Below are 26,246 nucleotides of genomic sequence, written 5' to 3'. Positions count from 1 at the left end.
CCGGCGAGGAAAGAGAGGGAATGCCTTTCGGGTGATATCATTTACGGGGCACGTTTCCACCGAAAGAGTTTAACGAGCTGCAATAAAAATATCTAATAAGCTACTGGGATAATAATTAATACCGGCAATAGCATTAATCGCGGCCCGATCAGGCCCTCTCCAGGTAATTATACTTAAAGTACTACCGTTAAATTTATCGTAAATCTGTATATTCCGTGGTCGACTCGATTTCATTTACTTTATTTCCTCCATCCTCCTTAACGCGAAATTTTTCCAAAATCTGTGGTAAGTGTCGAGTAAATAGATTCATGTAAAAAAAGAAAAATTACCGGGATACTTGGTTAGATGGTCCTAACCTATAAACGATCGCCCGCGCGCACGATTCGCGTAAATCACTTGCCCCCGGAGAATGTGGAGTAAAAAGAAGGTAAAAGGCGGGGAACAGTGGCTCCACAATGTAGATATGCGTGCTACACACGGGTAACGCATAATAAACGATACTTTCGTAATTCATTCGCAGCAAATATCCGTCGAACGTCGCGTGTGCGCGAGCGCGCGCTCCACCGACCGAAACTAGTCGACTCGCGGGTAAACCGAAGATTTTCTTTCATGGAGTAAAACCGCCACGGTTGTGTGTGTACAACACGACCGCGAACAAACAAGTCGGGTGGAAAACATTCTGTTCCCTCCAATGGATCGCGGTTTCCTCCGCGTAAACTCCGCCGCCGGCCACGTGCTTTTATTTTGCGCGGGAACGTAATTATTACTTTCCATTAACGAGTCTGTATGATCATCTTGCACATTAATGAGCCCGATTAATTGGCCGGTACGTGGGGAAGGTTCGCGCGATAATAACCCCTTTTATAATCGGAACCAGGAGAAGATACGTTAACCGATGCAATTATTTTTAATCGACTGAATTGACACCCTGATCGGTGTATGTACAATAAGAGGGCCTCTTCGTAGATTCCCAGAATACCTACCTCCCCGGATAACTGACACAACACGGACCCATGGGTCAATTAACCGTTTAGATCCCCGTGCATTGTTTTTAAAATACAATTTTTGACGAAATTTCTTTGCGAAGTGACTGTCTTGTTATTTCAATTAATATTAATACTAACTGAAATTAGTTATCGGAAGCAGTTGATTTGCACGAAGTTCTTGAAAACTAGGGTGAAAATGATCCCAGTCACCATCGTTTGAGGGATAATGGGGAAAATTGTGCTTCTTCGATCTAACCGATATGATCAAAATCGGACGATCATTCGAGCTCTGTCAAACATCCTCGCAACAGGACAGTTAGGGGGCATTGGAATACATCGTAGGAACGGTCAGCAACGTTTTATATACACCGTGTCCCACAAAGAAAATTCCAAGTCCTGACACGGCTCGGTAACATTGTAACCCCGGTTTATTATGCAGCATTTATTACGATCCTCTCGGTACTATACGTAGGCAACCGTCTCTCGCGTGCCCAAACTCGTTCGCTCGGGCTCGCTTCGTACGCACGCGCGTCTGATTTTACATGCAACCACGGCTAAATCACAGCAGCTCTCGTAGTTGGTACATCTAAACCGAATAATTACTTGGGGAATTACTGTTTTAACAAAAAAAAAAAAGGATGGTTTAATAACAGTCCCATAGCGCCATTGGTCAGTTGATCCCTCCAGAGTGCTTCCTGTTTCGACGCAAACAAATGAATCTGCCTGATTAAAAAGGCTGAAAAAACGCTCCTCCACCTTCTTATTCCGCTCGAGCGTAAAAAAAAGTTGTCGGAAGATACACGTGTATCGGCAACTTCCTGAAAATCTCGTGTTCCCGCGGCTCGTTCCGCGACCACAAACCGTAATTACCACCGGCGATGTATGCTCCCGCGAATTCTTCCCGCTTCGCGTGTGCACGCGTTTAACCCTTTAATAGTCGCATTCATGGGGTCTCAAGATACCCCGATTTAGTGTTAAGATTTCGTTCACTTTCTTTTAAGGATAATTAAATAAACCTGACCATTAATTATTTTATTATTACTGAAATTCGTAAGATAACAATTTGACATAAAATGTAAATATAAAGAATAATTAAACAAAAAGAATCCTCTAAAGTAATCATATTTTGGCATATAACGAAATCATGTTTTAAAAATGGAATTAATCGAATGAACAAGATGAGTTATTCTCGTCTTCGCATTCTTTGCAGTAAATAGTGAAGTGATTTGTTGAGTTTTACGCGAGGGGTTGTAGTTACACGGATTTAGCAATAACTAATAATGGTACATATATTTAGAACCGCGAATGTTTTACAATAAACGTAGTCTTAGGGTAAGATAGGCACGAAAATTGACTCCCTGCGTTTTCTCGAGCCTTGTCAGCATCGAATTAAAACAAATGCAACTTGCGATGCAATCATGGCGTCTTTTGCTAGTAGGGCCTTTTTGGCTGTATACATACACGACTAGATTCCCAGCATGATTGCGGATAAACAAATTTTTTACAATTGTTACATTTAGTCGCTACTTTTTTGTCGTCGCTTCTAGAATAGAACCTTTTTGGGTACAACCCAAAAAAGCAACAACGCATGCGTACGTGGTAACGTTTAGATAGAGACTGAAATGCGAAGGTTGACACGAACTAGGAAGCTAGCGATGATGCAGACGCATTCTGCTTAACCCTTTCACTCCTACTGTTGCGATATGGCTACAGTATTCTCAATTATGAAGTATAATATTAGTATGTATCATGTATTTTTTCATATCTGTGAGTATGTAACAGTTTCTTCTCGTATTGTATAGATGGTGTGGCACAAATTTGAATATGCCTTTAAAAGGTTATCGGTAAAATAAGGCATTATTGGTCTTTCATGTCATTCGTTCGATGGAGTTCAAGTGTTGAGCATTGTTACAAATCAATAGAAACATACAAAACTGTAATTTCTTTCAAATACAAATGTCAAGATGGTTTATTGGTCAAAGGTAAGAAAAATTAGGTTTTATGATGAATAATAACATTATAACGAGAATTACTATATATAGCTGTGATAAATGTAAAAAACTTGTCAAATGGCAACGAATGAAAAATGGCATAACAATAAGTCCCCAGGTGTAACGCTGACCTTTTAATTACGTTTATCATAGTAATAAATTTAGGAATTCTGAAGCCAATGATATTTGTTTCAGCCGCATATGGCCATTAGTTTATGAAATACTTAACGTTCAGTGTCGTGGAGCTTTTAAACACTCATCGACGATTTACTGTAAACTGTTTAAAAATGTTAAAATGTCTTTATGAATCATTTATACGTCGTCCAATATACACAAAAATATGCAAAAAAATATCTGTTTAGTAATTTTTAAACAATTTGGGCATGAAAAGGTTAATAAATGCACATTTTTCCTCGTTTACTAGAATGTGACAACCCCATGCAACTAATTAAGGGTTTGAAGTTTTCCTTACATAATCGAAACCGTGTAAACATGGTTTCCGTCGGCCGATTAGACCGCGACCAACACGGCGCGTTTTCTTCTGCATCGTTTTCGCGACCATTAAGCCTCTGTTGCTCAGATATTGATACTCGATGACGAGGCGTTAAGATGCGCGCGAGAACGGAGCGTTTCGCTGGCCGAAACATCATAAAGAAGAATTTCTACCGGCTTGTCGTAACACCATCGGGTCGGGCTGCTTCCTCTACGGCAGCACGGTGTGGCTGGGATGCTATCCAACCTTATATATCCCTCGTATATCACTATGCACCACTGTTGCGTGCGCGAACCCGTTCGTCCGTCGCGCGAGCGCGCGACACGTATAACCGAGTTACGTACTACTCACGCGTTATCGTCGTCGTCCCTGCGTGTAAATAGCGCGCGAGGCCGTAACGCGTGTGCGTGTACGTAACCACGCGCGTATAATACCCCTAGAGGAGGAGACAGATGCATAGCGCGCACGCATTTACATCTCGACACGCGAGAACCCCTCTTTTCTCGTCGCGTCTCGTCTGGCTCGATTCTACAATCAGCCTCTGGCCCCATTGTTCGCGTCCCCGAGGATCGTCTTGCGTGGGTCATCGAGCTTCCCGGGGTGACAAACTTTTTTTTGTTACGGTGGGGACTGAGCGCTGTTTCGCTTGATCCTCTATGGACGTTGGGTACTGGACGAGCTATCAGGGAGGGGAGGGTATTTTTAATGTCGGGATTTATTTAGTTTGGCAGATTTCTTGTTGACAGTGGTCAGTTTGATGGTACAGTTGGGCACAATTTGAATAGTGTGAGACAGCTGTAACTAAGATCGTCATTCTCAGATTTAAACAGTGAAATTAAATAATTTAGATTCAGGTTTCAAAATAATCCAGACGCCAAGTGTTTATTCATTTAAAAAGAAATATTACTTTTTTATAAAGGTGAGAATATTCTTCTTATCTTTTATTCGTTATTCGAAACTCTTTATCGAAGTAGTGAATTTGTCCACCTCTGTTAAGTGGTGTGGCTACTATAATGCAACAGATGATACGTGTGATTCATTTTGCTTGCCGGTATTTAATCGGTCCTTAGATAGAACTCGATGGTAGGAATTTGCATATATTAAGTGTACCAATCCACTATGAAGAGGTGTACCCCTTAAATTCAGAACACATTTATGATCTACTATACATATACAGGGTGTTCTACGCAACTGGAACAGGTTGTACCTCCTAAACGTAAAAGTTAAATGGTATTAGACGGTGCATAATATGCAACTAATTTTATACATTTTTGTGCATCGGTGCATCAGAAAAATACAACTGTACTTTCTTTTTAAATGGAAACCTATGTTTTTGACTGCACCAATCGATGCAGTTTCTTGTGCCTATTCTAACATACTTATGCCCTAAACTTATTTAGAAATATTTCGGTCTCTCGTCAAGTGTTCTGGAGTACCTACGTTATGTTCCATTACAATATTTGTAAACATGAAGCTTCGATAACTTCCTAACGAATAAGTTTAGAGCATAAGTATGTTAGTCCTTTAATGTAGAGCACAAGAAACTTCATCGATTGGGGCAGTCAAAACCATAGGTTTCTGTTTTAAATAAAAGTGCAGTTGCATTTTTCTGATGCACCGATGCACAAAAGTGCATAAAATTAGTTGCATATTATGCACCGTCCGATACCATTTAACTTTTACTTACAACATCTTCTTCTATTCCCAACGTTTAGAAGATACAGCCTGTTCCAGTTGCGTGGGACACCCTGTATACTCAGAATAGCCAAGAATAGTGGAAGCAAACAAATACTATTAAGATACCTCGGGATTATGAATGGTTTCAAAACAAATGTAAAGTTTCACAAAAAAATAGTGAACTTACATAGAACTAGATACAGTACACCAATATAGTTACGGCACACTTAACCCCTTAACCTACAACTACGGGCATAGCCCGTAGTAGATGATCGGACCAAACGTAAATATTACGGGCATAGCCCGTAATACGATAATCGGGCCAAATATAAATATTAGAGGCGGCGCCCTCCTAAAGTTATAAATATTTGTGGAATATTTGATAAGTAAATCGTAGGTTAAGGGGTTAATGAATTAAAATGTAGGATATATTAGGAGATTTGAAATAAGTTCAGGTCTCCTATCATCTTGGAATATTCCGAAGGGTGTTCCCATAGTGCTGCACCCGTATGGAAAAAGACTCTGTTAAACGTGACTATCAGCGAATAATGCAACAGCGCTTAGCAACCGTTCCTCGCTATCTGAGAGGATCTAGAGTCAAAAGAGAGACACGTCCGCGGCACGTGCGATAGGGCGAACTTGCAAATTCGATCATCGAGCAGCTGCCGGCACCAAAGAAACGTCTACGAGTGTATCCTAGACGTTTAAACCTAGATCCTTCATCGGGGAGACGGAAGATGGCCGAGGCAGACAGACAAACGGGAAAAAGGAGATTGGCAGGCGGAAGGTCCTGGTTGTCCAAAAGATTACGACGCCGGTAGCACGTGCCCCATTCAAGACACCGGTGGAGGGGGAGTGAGGGGGGATACCACCCTCGTAACTTAACATAACCTAATCCAACCTCCTTGCCCGTGGCTATTCAGACCGTGACGAGGCAGGCTTCTTTGTGTGACCAGGGTTCAATCCGAGAACGCAGCAGCGATTCAGCCGTCTCTTCGTCTTCGTCCCTTTTCACCATTCCCCCACCCTTCCCCCCTGGGTTTCTCACTTTTTTATCGCGTCTCGCATCAGGAAGTTATAACGTCTGCCCTTCGGGGTTTCTGGCTTTTGATTCTCGAATTCAGACGGCCAATTAGAGTTTAACGGAACGACGCGAAAAAGAAAAATGCGGAAGAGTGGTTGAAAAAGACAGTTATTTTTTAACTATTTCGAAATTTCGTATTCGAACGGTTGGTATACGTACACAAGCGGTAGATGTTTGTGAATAATTAATGTTTATCAGTTATATACGAGATTCCTCGACAAGCAAGGCTTACTCGCGTAATTATTTTGTATTTACATTCAATTTTTCACGCGTCAGGGGCGTTGAAATTAACCGAACATCAGAAAAAATTGGCTACCTTCTCGGGGCCTCCGTCTTCTGAACAGATCCTCCGAAGAAGTCTCTCCCTCCACTGTATTGGGAGCCGCATACTAACCGGGTAATTTGTCAGTGGCAAACGGTTTCACGCTCCTTCGTGGACATAAATCACGGGAAGTTTCGGATAGTTAGGCCATTTACACGCCCTTCAGAGTCCACGGGACTCCATTTACGAGCGTCTTGTAAAAGTGTACGGCCGCGGAACATTGGTTTCGCAGCTCCGTCTGACTTCTGCACGGAAGGAGGCGAGCAAAGAGGCAGCTTTGTCGTAGCCTTGGCCACCCGCCGACGTTGTTTGCCCCATTTAAGATCGGCACAATGCTAACACGCCTCGAAAATGTAACGAACACCAATGTCACTGACCATTGTCCGGTCGAAGAAGGCGCGCGTGTTCCGTCTGGAGCGCGCGGCAGAAGAAAAATAGAAAAAGGATCAAAGGTTGTTCGAGGAGGAAGAAAGACGAGGATCGAACGAAAAAATCCTACGACCTCCTTGGAACCAGGTTAGGGTCATTTTTCTGACCGTTTCGCTTGGAGGCGTGTGCCGGGAGGAATGGCCATTTAATCTGTTGCGAACTAGCTTTTCTTATTCCGTAGGATTGTAATTTCCGATAATATTTCAGGAACTTGTGACGGAATACCTAACGTACGAACTGTACTTGTAATCATCCACATGAATATTACAGAAATTATTAACGTAACATCGTAAAGACTTCCTAAGAAGGTTCCGTGATCGAATGTAATTATTCAATCATGACCGTATGTAAGAATCATGTACTATCAAACCTGCTAAACGTTAACAATACCTTATTACTACCTAGAATATTAACTTTGTACGTTTTCTTGGTTAGTCATTCGAGGGTCCCCATTCAAACGATAAGCTGCAACGATCAGTCCGTTTTAAGCTTCCGTGTCTGTTTCTAAACACTGTACACCGACATACACGTCTGTGTACGAAGCGTCCCTCCAACTCTGTCAGCCACGCGATAATAACATTTATTGGATGTTACCGTGCGTAACCCAACGGCAGGACAATTTACGTTCCCTTTTAATGCCTTCGCTTCTTTTCATGCTGTCTCGAATGGATCGCGATACATGCCTCTTTGAGAAGGGGCGAGGGAAGCGTTTTGTGCCGGACGCGCTGAAAGGGAAGCTCTCCGGTTGCGAAACCATCGAAACGATGCCGCGGGCAATCGTTAATAATAAGAGTGTATTATGAGCCGCAGAATCAGAGTGTAGCGTGCAATTACGTGTCAATTCCGTCAACGTATTTCGTCACGCCGCAGGAGACGCCATCGGTGATCAAAAAGGAACGGGACGTTCTTGCGTGTGTACATCTTTATACTAAGAAATGTTCGTATGTGTTTGTTGCTTTCTTTCCGGCGGCAAGTCCCTGTCGAAGATTTTCCTGGTTGCTCCTCGGACTCTTGGACACTGGCGTCGAGATCTCTAATCATGGCCGTACAATCGAATAAAACATCGATTACCCCTTTCGATAGAACAGGTTAAAAACATTATAAACACTTTCGATCGAAATTTCCTCCGAATATTGTCCTCCCGCCCCCGAGTGGCATCGTTCAAAGACCTACAGCGCTTCCGAAGGTATACACTACGAAGAAGTAACTTAATATAAACTCCCGCTCCATTATTCTTCCAGGCAAAATAGAACAAATAGAGACACCAGAGGGTTACATCGCACCCCTACGGCTTTCGTTATTCCCCACGCCATTGTTTCGCGGGACTCTAACGCGCGGTTCTACACACGGCACTCTCCGCTTACGCCACCGTGGAGCAGCGGTGGTGTAGTGTACATGGCAAGCTGCAACAGCGAGCAGAGCCTTGTCATAACGGTCGTCGACGAGGTTATGGGGAATACGGGCGACAGGACGGACCAGAGAGCCCAGGCCATTATTGTGTACGGACGACGATCTTTATGTAAGATCTTACACGCAGAAGGGCAGGGGGGACCCATGGGGTCCTGCGGCGCACGCCCATGCCCCCGTGGAGGGTGGCTGCGGTTTCACTATTTTTCTCCCCCTCTTGCTTCCACCTTCGGAAGCACCTTTAATCTTTCTTCTCGTCCCTTCTCTGCCCTCCTCCCTTTTGCCGCCTCGTAAATCTCTTTAGGTGTTGAAACATTCGAAGGAAGGACGGGTTTTATGTCACGGCCGGGGTTGAAAACACGTCGTGAACGTAATTCGCGGCTCTTTTTGGAGGATAAGTTGTCGTTTAATCGATACGACAAACGTCGAATCGTCTGTGTCGGTTTATGACCCAGGATCACGTAGTTTGAAGTAATCATAAAATCGATGTAATCATGCTTTATTAATGTAGAGGGTGGTTGTCGAATTTAAACCATCGATTAGATCGGATTACTACTGTAACTTGTCATATGTACGGAATTTGCGCCGTAAGATACTGTTTTATACCTATACTAAGTTAGTTCATGCACTCACAATTAGCATACACATATTGTTTAGCATAAGGCGCAAATTACTTACATATGACAAGTTACAGTAGTGATTCGATTTAGGCGATGGTCAAAATTCGACAATCTTCCCGTATATATTAAGAATTTGATTATTGGTGAGGATACCGTGACGTTTCCAACGAGATGGCGAAAATTCTAGCGACTCGAATGCAAACGTAATACTGGATTTCACGTTCTGGAAGCTTGATGGTAGCCGAAACTCGCTGAGTTCACGGGGAAATCGCGACAGTAGGGGTCCCGCGAGCGAAAGCAGCAGCAACAGGTGGTAAAGAATAGGAGACACTGAACGTGTGCGCGCGGGAACCAGTTGCGGAAACGTGTCCTTTCTCTCGCTCGTCGATCTCTTCCAGGATTCGGTTCGTTTACCGAAGAATCACAATTACCCGACTCTCTCATCAGAAGCAACGGTGCTCGGAATGAGCTACATCGCGAACCGGGAGAACGTGACCAGCCAAACGTGTACTGGATGTCGCTCGAAATCCTCAAAGGAACTCTCGGGCCGTACGTAAAAAAAAGGAAAAGCAAAAAAACGGGATCACTCAGGTGATGGATTCCCTTCGATCGTTACGACCGTTCTTCTCGTACGCAATCTTCACGAGTTGACAATTGACACGATTTTCGGTCATTAACGATCTTGTAGCTACACATCCCCCTCGCCGTCGGATACTTGTGTCTTCTTCTTTTTCAACGATACTGATAGGCCCCGGTCAAGTTCTCCGACTGTCCGTCTCGAGAATACCGCGAGAAGGAGATTCATTAATTGGCCTCACGAAAGGAAAATGTTAGCGGTGCCAGAGTGGCCGCGTCCACTTGTTAACCGTCGCGTGTGTACGAACACCGAACGGTGGTTAGTGGTAGTGGCGATAGATTGGTAGGGGCGAGCCTTAATGAGGATCCCCTGCCATTGGGACTGCCGACCGACCGACCGACCGACCGACCGACCGACCGACCGCCGCAAAGTAAATGAGCAGGTGCCTCTGGTATGCGCCCCGCCTACGCTTTCCACTTGCTCTTCTCTTCTACACGGGTTGTCGGAGCGAAGTCTTCATTTTTTTCTCTTTTTTCATGGCCGTCAGTGGGATAGCATCGCGGAAAAGTGGTTCTTGATATACTACCTAAGATCGACCGGCTGGGACAAATTATTCTTATACCTCACCGATTCGTAGATTCCCCGAGCCGATTACATTAGAGTGTATTAGGCCACGGCCAGTGTCATAATTCAGGATTAATTTCTCAGCGAAACCGGGCTTTTGGTGTCTTCGTTAGAGTGGTCCGTGTGCGGTATCCGAGGATGAGTATCACCCAATAGTGTTCGTTAATCCCTTGTCCCCTCCGCTCGTCGAATAGAAACCCGACGCGTGTGCGACCGATTAGAACTTGATTTTCAGCTTATAGGGCTCTGTGTCGGTGGAGGATGGTTTTAAAGATATCATAATGCTTGTTCGCGTGACTGATGCTGGTAATATGTATATATTTGCGCGTCCACCCGTCGTCGTCGGTCGTTAGACTTTTCAACCTTGCTGGGAAGACCTTCTCAAGGTGAGTAGACGCCGCCGCGACACGACCCGGCTAAATCGGGAAGAGAGTTCTCAGAGCTAGACTCCTCTTCTGGAGTATATGTATACGTGGCCGTGAAGTGGCCTCCGAGACAGAGCAAACCCGCGCGTCCTTTTTAAAATACGCGGCTTCGCGCTGTTGCGTGCGTGTCCACGCAAGAACGCGCGGACGCGATGGGTACGTGTTTGCTTAAAATCTTGACGCACCGAACGGCTGATTTGTTTTCCCATTTCCAGGGCCGGTGATACTGCTCGGGTGGGGACCAAAGTGTAATAGATCGAACATTTTCTACATTTGAAAATCGTGTATTCTACGTATTTAAACCGATAGAATAAAAATCTCAGTAACAATCGGATTATTCGTAAATGTCAATATACTGGTTTACATTTCGGTAAAAATTAGTCAAATATGATCAATCGATTATTCCTCGTATAAAAATATAAATTCAAAAATAATGTGTATCTATCTATAATTTTATTTTCTCTACGAAACTGGACAACAGTCTAACCTGTTGAGTAGAATCTCGTCCTTGACAAGAAAAGTCGCACGAATTTGTCTCAGGATTAGGACCAGAATCCGTTCCTGTTCTCCAGGAGTGGAGTCATCGTCCGTCCTTCGTCGATCTCCGGTACCATTGGTGACAAGCTTATTTCCTTCTTCTCGATCCTCTTTTGTGCCCGCTCACCGGGCTTCAGAGAAGGACGGAAGACCTACGTCCTACGGACCTTCGTCCGTCGCGGTATGTAAATACGTGTGGTACGAGGAGAACGCTCCTCATCTCGGACGACCGACCGCGATGCATCGTATCGTATTCTGCTGCCATTTGTCTTCGCGATCCGGGATTACGTTACCACGATGATACACGATGACATTTATTTTGGGATTTGTACGGGTCGCCGTGGCCCTTTTCTCAACGCTGTATCCTGCGTGAACGGGTCTTTCGTCGGAACTGCCCTACGCGTCCGTCCCATAATGACCGTGGAGTCTCCTCAAACTTTCACCGTTACGATAAACTGCACTATTCAACGTAACTAGATAATCGTCTCATTCAAACGAGCTCCTTTTAAAGACAACATTTAAAGTAGGTATATCATGTTGTTCTGAATAGTTAAAGTGTAATTTATTCTGAGAAGATTCGTTTGGGGTTAGGGTTCATTGAAAAAGAGAAATCCCAAAGTTTTTAATATACATAATTTTCTAAGTTTTTAATATTGAAGTGATTCTAGATATTTATATTAATCTCGACTAACGGGGACTTCATTCTTCTTCCTTCTTGAATTCTACCTAGTCAACGGTTGTGACTGCCACAAAGTTCCTTATCTAAACATCCTGTGACGGAAGATCGATCGAAGTCCCGCGATCCGAAAATTTAACAATCACGCGGAATATTGTGTAAACGCAGATGCCGTTAAGAAGCCGCCACCCCAGCCCCCGAGATACGGAATAAAAAGGGAGCACGTGGCAAAGATCAAACAGCTGGATCATCTCGTGCGTGCGTGCCTTTAGGTAAGGATCTTTTTCTTGCGGAAAAGGTGGGTACACGGCTCGACCCAGGTGCAACCTCGGGAACCTTGGAAGGCGTATGCGTGACAATGTGCGTACCGCGCGTGTGAGATCTGTCGTGACGTGAAAGTCGTTCGAAGGAAAAGTACGGCTTCTTTTAAACGAAAAAAAAAACGGGAGAGATAACGTTTCCTCCGCCGTACCGCAAAGAAAACATCAAAAAAGCTGCGGGTCTAATTTTCAATACACATACGAATGATAATATAACCGGTATGTAGTCAAAGGTCCCACTGTAATTGAAATTTTAGTATCGAGGAATTTACATAACTGTGAATTAATAAATAGGGGAGTGGATACACGATGGAGGAAAATTATGGACTTCGTATCTCAAGAATGAAATCATCCATTTAAAATAAATAAAAATTGTAAAATATACCTCCAATTATTTCTCTATGTAATGGTATTCTAAGTAAACACATTTTTTCGTAAAACTATAGGAAAACGTTGTGTTTCGTAAGATTATAGGAAAACGTTGTGTTTTCGAACAACTATTTGAAACTTGGCACAGGTCTTGCGAGCATATGCATAACTTTTCATAGTATCCTCCTACAACCAAAATAACGTAGGCGCGTCTACCGACGACGTCATACAAAATTAACGTCAGCCTTTTCGATGTTGGCAAAGAAATCAGGAATCAAGTAGCGAATGACGTGTCTGGGCGAATGTCTATGAATGCGTCAGCCTTTCATCCTCGAGTATACGTCAGACTTATTAGCGTACGTTACAGATCGTTTCAAATGTGTAACGTACATTACGTCTTGCACGATTACAAATCAACGAATCGAATCAGAATCATTCTAGCAACTTGCTGAATTTTTCCGTCAACAAAATAGTTCCAGTTTGTTAGTTTACGCCGGTAGAAATAAATCTGCAAGTTAATATGTAATTGCGTTGTTAATACGCCCGTAAACGGATCGCGTAACACTTAAAAGGAAGTAGACGTACACGTTGAATATATTCATGTCGCACACAAGTTCCTAAAATAAATCGACTTGAGTATTCTGCACTTTACGGTTCTCCGGGTGGTATTGGGCCGGCGCGACGAGTTCTTCCGTTACAAAAAAAAAAAAGAGGAAAAAAGAAGGTAAACAGCAGCGTCTAGAAAAAATTCAAATGGTCGGAGCAGCCACTTAGCGAGTACTCTCGGCATAGTGGACACGTGTCTAAAGCGTGGCTGGAACCTTAACCACGTGTCAATACCTCAAGGGACGTTTGTTTACGAAAGTCATAGAGTAAGCGAGACGCGTTCGACATTTTTATGGAAGACTGAAAAAAAGCATCGTCGAGCACATACTCGCTACGCCTACTGGAATGTAATGAATGTCCATGTAACATAGATTGAAACGATATATTCGCCAAAGATAGATACAAGAAGAAAATTTTCAGATTGGATAAAAAATAAATAATGTATTTATTTAGTTTTGCTTTTTTTCTCATTAAAGCATTCGTAACATTTTATTTGGTTACGAGCTCCTGTAAGTACCAGTGTCATTGATTTCACTGTTTACGAACAGTTCGATTGGTAAAAAAACGCAATCACGTGACCCGGCCGGCGCGCACTTGTTGCACGCAAGGAAACGTCAAGTAGGCAAAAATGGATGCCACCACAGTCTCTGTGTCTACTCACTCTGGACGCGCGACACGCAAGAACGCACGGGGGATCGGTCTGGAAAGCGTCGATCTCGGTTGATTCCTCGGATTCCCAGCATCCGAGGAGACGCAACAGCGACGGTGCGGTGGTTCGCTCCTTATCGAAAGAGCTTTTGCGCGCGCAAGCACGGCACCTGGGCGCGTGGGCAGTCCCGAGCAGAGAAACCAGTAAGAAACCTTCCCTCTCTGTCCACCTCCCCGTTTCCTTCACTTCTACCGAGACCCGAGGTTCGACGGCGGCGGTGCCTCTCTTTCTTCTCTGTTCCGCTATCGGTTACCTTGCCGGTAAAAACAGCACGAGGTGGTCGGTCGCGTGAACAAGGGTAGGGGGATAGGCGTGGTCCCATTCACGTAGGTGCACTCGGAAACGATAGTGTTCGTGCGCCCACCTCGCGCCTACTGAGCACGGTTAGGTCGGCGCATACACGAAGAGGGGCGAGCTGGCCGACGATATCGCGGGCAGTGGGGGTAGCTGGCACGGGTGTGGGAGCTGGTGGGGAGAGAAGGGGAGTAAGGTTCGCACACACGAAATCGGTGGGGACGCTGCCTGTGCACGTGTATACAGAGAGACAGAGATAGAGCATGCGAGCGATGGGTGGGGGGGTGGTGGCTTCGGGAGGGCGAAGGGAGTCGAGCACGGCCGAAGGTGAAACCCGCGAGTCGTCGTAGCCTCACAGTCGGCGCGAGACCGCGCTACTGGAAGGGTCGGTGTGTTGTCGTAGATGTGAATGGTACGCAACGCTTCTCTCAGATTCTCTCTCTCCACCGCTCTCGTCTCCTCGCCAGTCGCTTTGCTCCCGCGAGACAAACAACAACAACGCAACGGCGACAAACAAAAACCATTAGACGGCAGAGCCGCTATCAAAGAAAACACGCGAAGAGAAGAAGAATCGACGACGTTTTTTGGGTGCGTGTGTCGCCGCGCGAACCACCCTTTTCCCGCTCGGCGAGTCACCGGACGAGAGACAAGGAGTACATAGTTGTTTTTTTCTTTGGTCAAGCTCGTACGCGAAGGAGACCGCGTACGTGTGAGACACAGCGTCGAGAGGAGCATCTACACGCGATCGAAGGTCAAAACTAACTGATCGCTGTAGGATATATTACGGTGGTTCGATATTATCGGAGACCCGAGAGGTTATGTGCGTGTGATTTGGAGAGAGACACAGGATCGACGGGACACCGACGGGACCGAAAAAGTCTGTGATTTCGATGTGCCTGGTTGTATATTATTTACGAAACGTATCGGTTCGTAGCGTGTTTGTGTACGGCCCACGAACAGGACTGGGAGGTAGTGAGTTCGCACAAACGTGTGTGTTCACCGAGAAAAGGATATCGTGACCGTTCCCGATCCGTCGAGGAAGCTGTTGTTCCTCTGTTGTCCCTAGTGCCATTTCTTCGAGGGGGAAGTAGATTAAGTAGTGAGAGACAGAAGATCTAGTGCCCGTGCTTTTTTTGTCGTGTATTGTGTGTGATATATTCTATCGCGATTCGATCGTAGGAGGATTTATATGGTGTTGATTGTTGTTTAATAAAATAATCGTATATTATCTCTCGGGCTTGTGTCGCCGTCCGTGGAAGAAACTCGTTGCGACGGGTCGGAGACGATCGTTGCTGTGATAACGAACGATACTTGATTAAGTAAGTTTTTAGTGCCTGCGACTCTGTGATTCGTGACATTGTTCCCGTCGGAAGTGTTACCACGAAAGGCGTCGTCAACACCTCTTAAGTGTCATACGCTGGAAGGAGTTGAGTTTTGAGAGCATCGGATGTGCGGGAGCCTTTAACTACCACCGGGTAAGCTTCTAAAAGGCCAGATTTTCTTTTACCTCGTAAACGTTTCACGTTGTCCGGCCAGCCGCGTTAAAGATGTGCCGCGCGTTATCGACGAGTCAAGTGCTCGGTCTGACAGGGTTACTCGAGGTCTGTTAAGTTTGCAATGTAATTATCAGTACGATTCGTATCTGTCGAATCGAACACGAGACACACGATGTTGGTATTAATGTTGTCGCGTTTGAAATGTGATTTCGAAAAGTCAATGTTCGCGGTTTACGGGTCTAAGACGTGCGCATGCGCGTTATGTAATTTTCAGACTTTTGAATTAGGTATAGGTATGATTCGTGAAGAGTGTTTTACTATGATATCACTACTCGTGAACAGAAAGATTGTTTTGGTTAAGAAATCATATTTTGGCAGTGTGTGGGCTCTTCTGAATGAAAATAAATTTTCGCGAAGAAAGTGATTTTATCGTTACGATAACCAATAGATGACATCGAGGCCTTTTTTCATCACCTTCTGTGGACGTTAGAGTGCGTTCATAATCCGTGTCGTATTAACTCCGGGCACCTATTCAGCCAACGTGCACCCCGAGCTCGTTGAAGCGTCGCGGCGCTGAGCGTCGGAAGTAGAGCGGATGCGCGCGTTAGGGTGGACGCACGTTGAACATCTCTTTTGACGCTCGACCTTTTCCCTTACACAACGTTGTAACAAATTTATAAACTCGTTCGATATTATTGTCGACAGATGAAACTGCAACACTGCACGTCGCGCATTCTATGATGATTACTTTCATCATTTAGACTGAATTATTTATATAATTTTTTGCTGTTGAATTAAATGCTTGTTGGTGAATTACAGTGTTTCGTTATAGTTGATATTATAGAAGACATTCCTCGTATTATTGCCTTTGTAGATAGAACAGACTAATGACAGAATTAAAAGTTAACCTAATTGGGTACAATGATGATTTCACAGATCAACATGCATAGAAAAACGACGGGAGAGGTTCTTTTTGTATAAAATATTATTTTAAAAAGTGAAATTAGGTGTTGTTAATTTTGTCGGATTCGGATAAGTTGTACCATTGTCGCATGACTACTTAAATACGTATATATAAAATTGAATGGGTCATTAAATCTGTTAGTTTGGATTAATTTAAATACGATCAAAACATAGGGAAACATAGCTTTCTAAATTCAAATTCAAATGCATCAACGATACCCCAGACATTTCGAATTGTGGTTAAGAATGTATTTCCAATATGTTCGTAGCGATGATTATAGCGTATATTGCCGATAATTTCTCGAACCGTTGCTTTCGAACATTTTAACACGCATCCTCGGAAAAATCTGTCGCATCAACCTGCCGCCGCGTCACGTGCGAGGGTGGCCTAATGTCGGAAGTGGAGCGAACACGCGCGTCAGGCCAGCCACGTAGAACGATCTGCTACGACCAATCTCTTTTACGCGTGTCCCTTCACGGTTCGTGACTTTGATGCGCGTGCTAGGCGTGACGCGCGCGTGCTAATCCTTTGTGTCGATGTTGCCAACATACGGAGCATCGCGCGTGACCCGTTCGACTAAAAATTCCCTCGCGTAAACGTACTTCCCCCGCGTGTCGCAGAGCAGACCTGAATTTTCTTCGGTCCTGTTCACTCTAGTTCCGTTACAAGTGATTCACATTAGGGATGTTCGATTTCGATTCGATTCTTCGGAAGATCGATTCTCTTTGGTAACACATCACTGCCATGTATAACACATACAATAGCGGCCAAAAGTTTGGGACCAGGTCTGATAATTGAAGAAAGCGGAACATATTATTCTACAAAGAGTACAGTTAATGTCGTTAGCGTGATAAAACTGATGGGAAGTGATTTGTATACGTACCGATTCTGCAACTTTTATTTTATCGTAACAGAATAATGACTTACTGTTCCATCAATCATGAACTCTGGTCGCATAATTTCAATCGTTATTGTATGTGCTACACATGGCAGTGACGTGTTACCCAAGACAATCGAATCGGAATCGGAACATCCCTAATTCACGCATACTTCATAGTCATCAAATAATTAAACGTCACAGGAAACTATCGACCTCTTTAAAACAATCAGTACACTTATAACAGATCACTTGACATGAATTCGAGATCGGTAGATCGTTATCTGGCAACCAATGTGTTTCGTCTTCTACATTGTCGCGCTAATTTTGAATGTTTCATTGCTACCGAGGGACAATATTCCTAGTGAAAAATACATACACTATGGTCGATCAAAAGTCGTGCACAACACATCGTGTTTCTCATGCCTGAACTTAGCCCGGAGTTTATTGACGTTTCCGATGGTCAACGCAACGCTAATCGTGCGAACCTCTATTGTCTTAATCGTCCCTACACACGGCGCCGATAAGCGAAGTGAAGTCGGGCGGCGTTGGTTTCGCCGCGTGCGAGAAAGAAAGAAAGAAAGAGAGAGAGAGAGAGAAACGGTCGCGAGAGAGTGCACCAGGTGTCAGGTGTCACGGCTGTCCGGTTTCGTTTGCAAACACGCTGAACAACAAAAACGTTTCTTGTCGATCCTTCTCCTCGAGTGCTCCTCCAGGTGGTTCCCTCTGCCGCGCGCGGCTCGTGTGTGCGCCGCGCGAGAAAATACTACTGGTGTTTTTTTTTTCACTCTTCTCGCTTATATCGACTTCATAAAACGCCACTCGGGGCCACGTTTGTTTTTTTTTCTGTTTTTTTTTTTAAATGCCACGAATCGTTGCATCGTTGATAAGTGCGCGTCGAGGAAGGGTACACACCATTGCCATTCTAACGATTCTCTTACGCTGTGAATGTTTTTTTTTTTTGCACGAACGACGTGTGTGCACGGCCTATCTCCGCGCGACAGGCGTGCCAATCGCGTCGCCACGATTCCTATTGGTCTAGCGGTTCCGATCGGATAGGCTCTAGAGTAGCGCGCCTCCTTGTCTCGCGGCGACGCAGCGTCGCCACCTCGCGTTGCACAATGTCCTTCCGACCGATCTCTTTTAACTCAGAGGTCGATCCAGCGAAAAAAAAAAAAGATTGCTGTGGAGCACCGCCCATCGGACGACTTGTCATTCGTCGATCCGTATCTCTTCGTATGTCGGACGATTTATCCTGCTTTATGCACATATTCGCTCGCGTCCGTCGGCGGTCGCCGGCGAAGGAGCGCGTCGTTGCTCACGCGCGCCGCCGTCGCCGCATGCGGGCAGCTGCATCTCTCAAGGAACCAGGTCCGGCCCGCCGCCGCCGCCGCGCATAATGATACATTGCGCTGGACATGAAAGTTATAAGCTTTAATTCGAGGCTCGCGCGATTCCCCCGTGTACGGTGACCGTATATCGATCGCCAATTTGCTATGCAGATCCAAGGCCTTTCGGTTGCGCGCGCTCTCCCTGAACTCGCAGCCCCTGCAATCTTCCCTCCCTCCTTCTTCCACCCTTTCGTCCCTCCCTGCCCCTTTTTCCTCGTACTCGCGGGCCCATCTCTGTCTCGTCCACAGACCGGGGAACCAACCAGCCAGCCGCACCGTGGCAAAAATAGAATGAGCGAGGGATTAAAGTACGCGCTATCTCCCCGATAAGATTATACATGGGCACGGATCTGAAAGACGATTACGCACGGGGCATGTGTGTCGTCTGTGCCAGCGCGCGTTTTCTTGTTTCTCGGCCGTCGATATACCTGACCTATACGAACACGGTCGCGAGATCTCTGGTCAAAATGTTCTTGAAACTTTTACTCACCCGGGAGGGGGGTGGGGGTGATATTTATCTATGGTTATGAGAGATCGAAACGGGGACCAAAAATGAAGAAAGTGAACTTTGTTCTACGAGAGAAAGGACTCGCCTGCGGACGAGATTTCGTCGGCTTTGCGCACTTAACTCCTACTGTCATTAGTTATTGCCTCTGTCTCTACTACACGCGTCCCTACCCACCTACCCCCTGCAAGGCCATTGAAGGTCCCTTTATGTAATGGAGCCCATAGATGATAGGATTTGTCGTACGACTGCCCATACAACATAGGTACCGTATCTTCTATGGGAACCTAGACCCTAGGACCTACAGTCTAGTTTCTAGAGAGACCTATTGCGAAAGGCTCACATAGACGATACGATACAATTCTAGAATCCTAAGAGTCCTAGAGTCTAGGAGCAAGGAGTATCCTTATTTGGTACTTGACCTATTCACCCGTGGAAAACACAGCTGAGACAGTGCGGACAAATAGTACGGAAGACGTTCCTTCTCTCGCGGAACGCAGTTTACATTCGTTCTCCTGGTTTTCCATCTGGGTTGAGCTCGCGTGGTTTCGATAAATCGATCCCTCGGCTGATTGAACCGGATTCAGTGGATGAAATGGACGTCTTCCTCGGCCAGCCGCAAACCCATGCAAGCCAGGCCGCAAGAAAAGAACAGAGTGGCGGGGAATACGTCGGGGACCGGTATCGAGGGGATCGGTGGCTGATTCGTTCGTGCGTGCGCGCGGGGGGATGTTCGGGAACATGAGCAATCTCTCTTGTGGCGCGGCGCCGCAATTAGGAAATCCATTTGGCGTAATTGCGCGAACGAACGAATGCGCGCGAACGCGCACGCTCTGCCTCCCCGGTAGCTCTCGCCCTGCTACCGCGCTTAATCAAACGCCCGTAGTCATCCACTTGGCCATTTACCTATATATACCTACAGAGAGACACCGATATCGGGGGGCCCGCCGTATCTGCTCGCCACGCAGCCACCTATACACACGGTTCTCCCGAGAGATACTCATCGAGCTCTGGCCGCTGCGATTCGATGAGATCGAGCCCCTGTATCTGCGTCGATCTCTGGCGGTAGCCAATCGGGCGATCCGCGCCCGTGAAGGACGGGGACGATAACAAAGATGACGTTGTTGATCGTCGACGATCGTAATGGATTTCGATTAACGATTTAACGATCCCCCCCCCCCCTACCCGTTCGATATACTCTGAAGCTAAATTGTAGACATGCTTGAAAGAGGGAATGGACCCAACGCGAGAACTGGATCCCCGACTGTAGCCGAGATGTGACTGTGGACACGGTCTGCTGTCGAATTTCACGCTCCAAAAAGGAAATTGGTATTCAAGCGTGGTTTTTAATCTGTTTTCTGATTAAATAGTTCAACGATACTTGTAAAGTTCGATGTTGTAATAATAGAATCGCTGTGGACGTAGAAAACGATGGAAACGAAAGGAATATGTTTCTTGGCAGGATCTATGAGATGGTTCTGGAACAGTTGTGATCTAGATATTTTCTAGGTCTTTTATAGTTCGTACGTCCGGACGATCTCTTCATGTTCGTTCGTCCGTTGTGGCTCACGCAATTTGTCGAACGTACGCCCACGGAAATCGGATGACGCCGGGCATAATGATCGGCCATTATGCTAATCGCGTTCGCGAGGGCAAATCTCACGCGATGATACACGTCGTGAATTGTCACCTGCACGTACAAAGAGCGTGGTGGTACCATACACGCATCGGACCGAAGATATGTCATGCAAATTGCTGCTTCGACAGAGTGTTCGTAGTTCGCGTGGACTAGAGGCCTTATTACGTACACAGAAATGTAAACGCCTCGGAAAAGGACACCTCGGTATTGTTAGTTCTAATGATCTAATGAACTGAACAGCATTCGACGTACGGAATAGCTCGAATGATACGTTTGATCCACCCGGGGGTGGGATACATGAGAGACGGTGCCTGTGGAAAAACGTAATTTAGGTTACGAACGGTTCACAAACTCGTTTTAAAGAATCAAACGCGTTTCGAGAGCCAAAGAACGACGTCATTGTGTCGGATTCGCTTGGTTCCCGTGGAGATCGGGTGACGTTTTTCGTCTCTCGGTTTCTAGCCAACTCTTATCTGTTCTTGTGTAATGGCATCAGCCTCTGAATAAAATATTCTACGTTTAAGAAATGTGTCGATAGGTCTCGAAACATCGGTTAAAACAGCATTTATAAACGAGACACGACACCGCGTTGACATCAGCCACGCACGAAAATTATACGCAAAAAGAATGAAACAAGTTGGTCTCGAAACCGTGTGAATCTTCGCTTATTTAATTCGTCAAGAGGACGATAATGGGAAACGAACCGAGTGCCGCGTAGGTGGTCTGTTCATAGGAGTTTCTTCATAGGCTCGCAGGTGTAAGGCTCCGTTTAATACACGAGCGATCCCTTTGGACAATATTTTATCTCGTCCGTGGTCGATCACACGTGGAAAGCACCGGTTGCGTAAATACCAGTCGTTTCACCGGGTTTCATTCGATGCCCTCGGGCTAGGTGGATCTTCTGTCGAATTACATATTGTCCTCGTGAATCCGTTCTCTCTTTCTGGCATAAATTCTCATCTCGTACGTTATGCTAATTTCCCACCTTTTTCCTACCTGTGTACTCGTGATGGCGACACATTTAAATTGTATCGGTATTTGGTATCGAGATACTTGCAACTAAATTAGAAGTAATCAAATTCAAAAATGAATATAAATCATTTATTTAAACAGATATTTACTAAGACAGATTCTCAGGTAACAGTGTAGAAACGAAATCCACCAATCGCAAACTTTATGGGAAGCTCGGGATTGGTCCATTTTCAAATGCAGCGGTTTTATCAAAATTTCTATATTTATGAGTTAAGTATCGGTACTGGAATATATCGTCACATTAAACATCGATATAAAATTGTATCGGCATTTGAATTGAAAAGTATCGATATTCGAAATACCGATACTGTATCGCCCACCACTACACGTGTACAATTCACAGTTTCCTAGAGGGGTGGAAGGTTTCGGATAAAATTCACTAGAAATGGTTGAGTTTAATACACGACAAATATTTTCATTTTTATCAAACACCTTCGGATCTCCCAATCCGCTCGTTGCGCATTACCAGCGGGTACGGACGCGAAAGAGGTGGAGTTTCGAGGAGATGGAAGCGAGCAATAACACGGAGGCAGAGGATAGAGTTGTTAATCGTACCGTGAAGCGCAGGGATCGCCTAGGCAACCGGGGGTGGTGGGTGAAAGAAAAGGGGGTTGCGCGATAGAGAAAACCAGCCCACGTTGGAGGGGTTGTTCCGGCGTCCTTGACCGTGAATTTCATCCCTCGCGCATAGCGGGGCAGGTTGCTGGTTCGGTTGCATGCTGGGATGCACGCTATCTCGTTGCCTCTCTGGAAATCAATATTACTTTCTCTCCCCTGTGTCAGTAGGAACTGTGCCACTACCCTCTGAAACCAACCGATCGTGGATGTACTCTCGTGCAACGCATATACAGTAAATTTTGTATGAATGTTCCGAAACTCCTTGGCAGTGACAAGGAGAGGTCCCCAGGTGTAACGCTGATATTTTGATGAGGTTTAGCACAGCGATAGAGGTTGGAATTCGAAAACCAATAATATTTGTTTCAGCCGGATAGGGTCATTAGTTTATGAAATATTTCATGTTAAGTGCCGAGCAGCTTTTGAACATTCTTCGAGGATTCACTGTACAGTAATGTCTCGATGAGTGCGACGTACTCAGGTCCACTTTGGAGCATTCTCATAAATTTGTTTGTTGCCCGAAACCGAGCCTCTGCTTAGCTTCTGTTTACTCTGTTTTAAATGGTTCCACATAGGAACTCCTCCAGTGATGGCAATAACGCCGTTGCTCGTGTCGCATTCATCGAGGAATCACTGTATTGCTGCAGGATGGTAATCACGGAACCATAATGCATAAATGCGATACATTGTTGCGATTTCTAGCTGAGTGCGCAACGTCTACGACCTGATGTAAATGTTGCCGAAGAACGGTTACGAGGCACGTTCCAACGCATACCCGTTCCGACGAAACGGTGTTTAAGCCGGCTGTGTTATTATGTAGATTTTACGGTGAGCGTTGTTTCGAGCTAATGAGTGACTGCTTTTAACGAGTGCTCGGAGTAGTTTCGACCAGGCAGCGTGTCGATTTTATTAATTGTTTTAAGGGCGAATTGCTTCCTCTCGTTTATGAGGTTTATCAAAGCTCTCTAGTCGAGTTTTTCTTTGTACAAAATGAGGGGTCAGTGCAAGAGGGAGCTATGCCAGAAAATGTTGAAAAATGAGATATTTATTAAATCTGACCCCTCTTCGTGTTTAGTTATTATCTCTTAATTTATCGCTACCTATACTGTGATTGTTTTTATGTACAATCATAGTATACTGTGTATAATGTACACTACTTTTCATAATAGCGTTAATATTTAACAACACTCCTGCTGTGGCATAGCTTTCTCTCTTGCATTGGACCCATCAAATATACCTTATCGAATAGAAAGTTATTTTTGAAACTTACAATTTTTCGTAATTCTTCCCTAGTTCCTTGGCATTATTGTTCGATCGAAATGGTAACCACAACTTGATATATACTATTACACTGTCCCGACCTGATCGCAATTGATCGCATTGAAATTTTATTTCCACACGAGAGTTAAAATACAACGTGAACCAGTGAATTTCAATCGTTCTATGGATGAGCTGCTTTCTTCCGCTTACGAATTTCATGAAAGATCTCCCTTCAAACTGTTCTTTTTACAGAATTTACCTTATCAATTAGGAAGATATTTTAAAAAGTTACGATCTTTTTTCATTTTTCCCAAGTTTCGGGAAGTTTTTCTCATTGCCATCGCACCGTCACGACCCGTCTGTAAACGTGCGAACAGAAATTTAATTTTCGCCAGAGATTTATGTCGCGGATCGATGTAAATTTCCGTTTTGCAACGTGCCCTCGCGTGACGACCGCTTAGAAATTGTGTACTACACGGCATCGATAGCCCCGGCTAAGACACACGGTCGTTTTTGTATCAAATAAGAAGACAGAAAAAAAGAAGTAACGAAATGAGAAACCGTATCTATCGCCCGGGTGTACCGGTGTAATATACTTACAACTAGCCGAGCGATAGCCGCTCTCGTATCTGTCGACGTCCCCTGCCCACGTTCTCGTGTAGTACTCCCACTACACCGAGCTGGTTTTAACGGAGTAATTAACGCCCACGCGACCGCTTAGCTGCCAAGCGCGATTGACTTTGCCGTTCGAGAGACAGGAAGATTTGTCTCGGGCACCACAGGTTTTAGCGATCGCACTTTTTCCCCTGCTAGAAAAGAAAACTGGCAACGACTCGACGGCACAAAATGGCACCCAACAGGACTCGTGATGGCCCTCCCACGCGCGGTTAATTTTCAACCGTGGCCTCTCTCCATTAAATATTCCACGCGCGGCGAGACATTAAGGCGCGGGAATTGTCGCCATAAAGGATACGAGATTCACGCGGTTTCCCCGTGTCATTGAAACTTGCTAGAGCCAGGCCAGGTATTAACTTCGCTTTTTAACCCTTTAACGGTGTTCGACGAGTATACGCGTCGAGTGCAAAAATAAAAATTGAAATATGTTATTCTTTTACTGGAATAAAGGAATTAAAGGCTGTAAGGTTTTCATGTATGTGAAGGTTTCCTATTTTCTTTAATTACGAATTTTTTATGTTTGAATCAATATTTGTTATATGTATTAACCCGCTAACTGCATTTGTCTACTACAGTAGACGCCTACTTTATCATTTTAGTAACAGTATTTGAAACAATTTTTGACAATGTTCAGTACCAACCTTCTTTAAATGACATCCAAACATTAGAAGAACGGTGCTCCGACGACTACTAGTTTGTTATTGTTTGTAAAAAAGTATGCAAAGAATATATGAAATAGTCTTACGATGACTATTGGTTCTTGGTTTTATTAAAACAAATTTTTGTACAAGATACTACAACGATGCAGTGAGTGGGTCAATGAATTTTGGAACAATGAAATTATAAATATTTTAAATAATTATTGTGTGTTGTGTAAACTAATTCGTAGCAGTTCCTTTTTTGTTATAATTTAATTCAAATCTACAGTAACTGCGTTGAGTCTACGTTCGATGTTATACTCGTTATAAATTTCCCAGGTGCTGTGCAAAACTTTTAATTTGATTATTTCTATCCAGCAAATGCATGTTCCACTATACAAACATATTTTATAAAAATAAAGTGTCATTAAATGTGTTTAAATTATATTAAAAATGGAAAACCGATATATCGGCAAAGGTATTTTTCGGAGAGCCTACAAATCCGATATGTGGGTTAGGTACTAGAAGGGTTAATTACGCACGCAAATACACATTTCCAAAACAAAATTCCACCGTCAATGGCGCAAAATATAAGAGCTTTAAATTTCGTTGCGGTACGTTCCCCTTTAACGCGCACGCAGTTTCACCCCCGCGCATAGCAGTCTCGTGAGAACGCGCCTAAAGCCCCGCGCCACGCTGCTGTCCGGACGACCAACGTTCGCTCCCGGAATTCCTGGTGTTTATATAGGTCAGGAGAGGCGCGTGGCGCCTATCGATCGACCCTCGAGTTCGAGTTCAAGGTCGCGCGCATCTCGTTTCCAGAGAGGCTGCGCGCGGCTCGCACACACGTGCGCGGATCCCCGGGAACCCCCGTCGTCCGCGCTCTCGCAGTACCCGGCTCTCAGCAGTTTGGATCATCCTCGAGATCGTGTCCCTCTCGTGTTCCTTTTAACTGGATCCTAACGGGCGGCAAGGTGTACGTAACCGGCGTGGCAAAAGGAGGAAACC

General features: G+C 44.9%; 1 protein-coding gene across 1 annotated transcript in view; it reads left to right on the top strand.

Annotated features, from left to right (window-relative positions):
* Positions 1–26,246, top strand: part of LOC107186486 (zinc finger protein 768) — a 75,096-nt gene that overhangs the window by 4,153 nt on the left and 44,697 nt on the right. The window lies entirely within an intron of this gene.

Source organism: Dufourea novaeangliae, unplaced genomic scaffold (genome assembly GCF_001272555.1).
Source record: "Dufourea novaeangliae isolate 0120121106 unplaced genomic scaffold, ASM127255v1 scaffold65, whole genome shotgun sequence".
Classification (NCBI taxonomy): domain Eukaryota; kingdom Metazoa; phylum Arthropoda; class Insecta; order Hymenoptera; family Halictidae; genus Dufourea; species Dufourea novaeangliae.
This window is presented reverse-complemented; position numbering and strand designations above follow the sequence as displayed.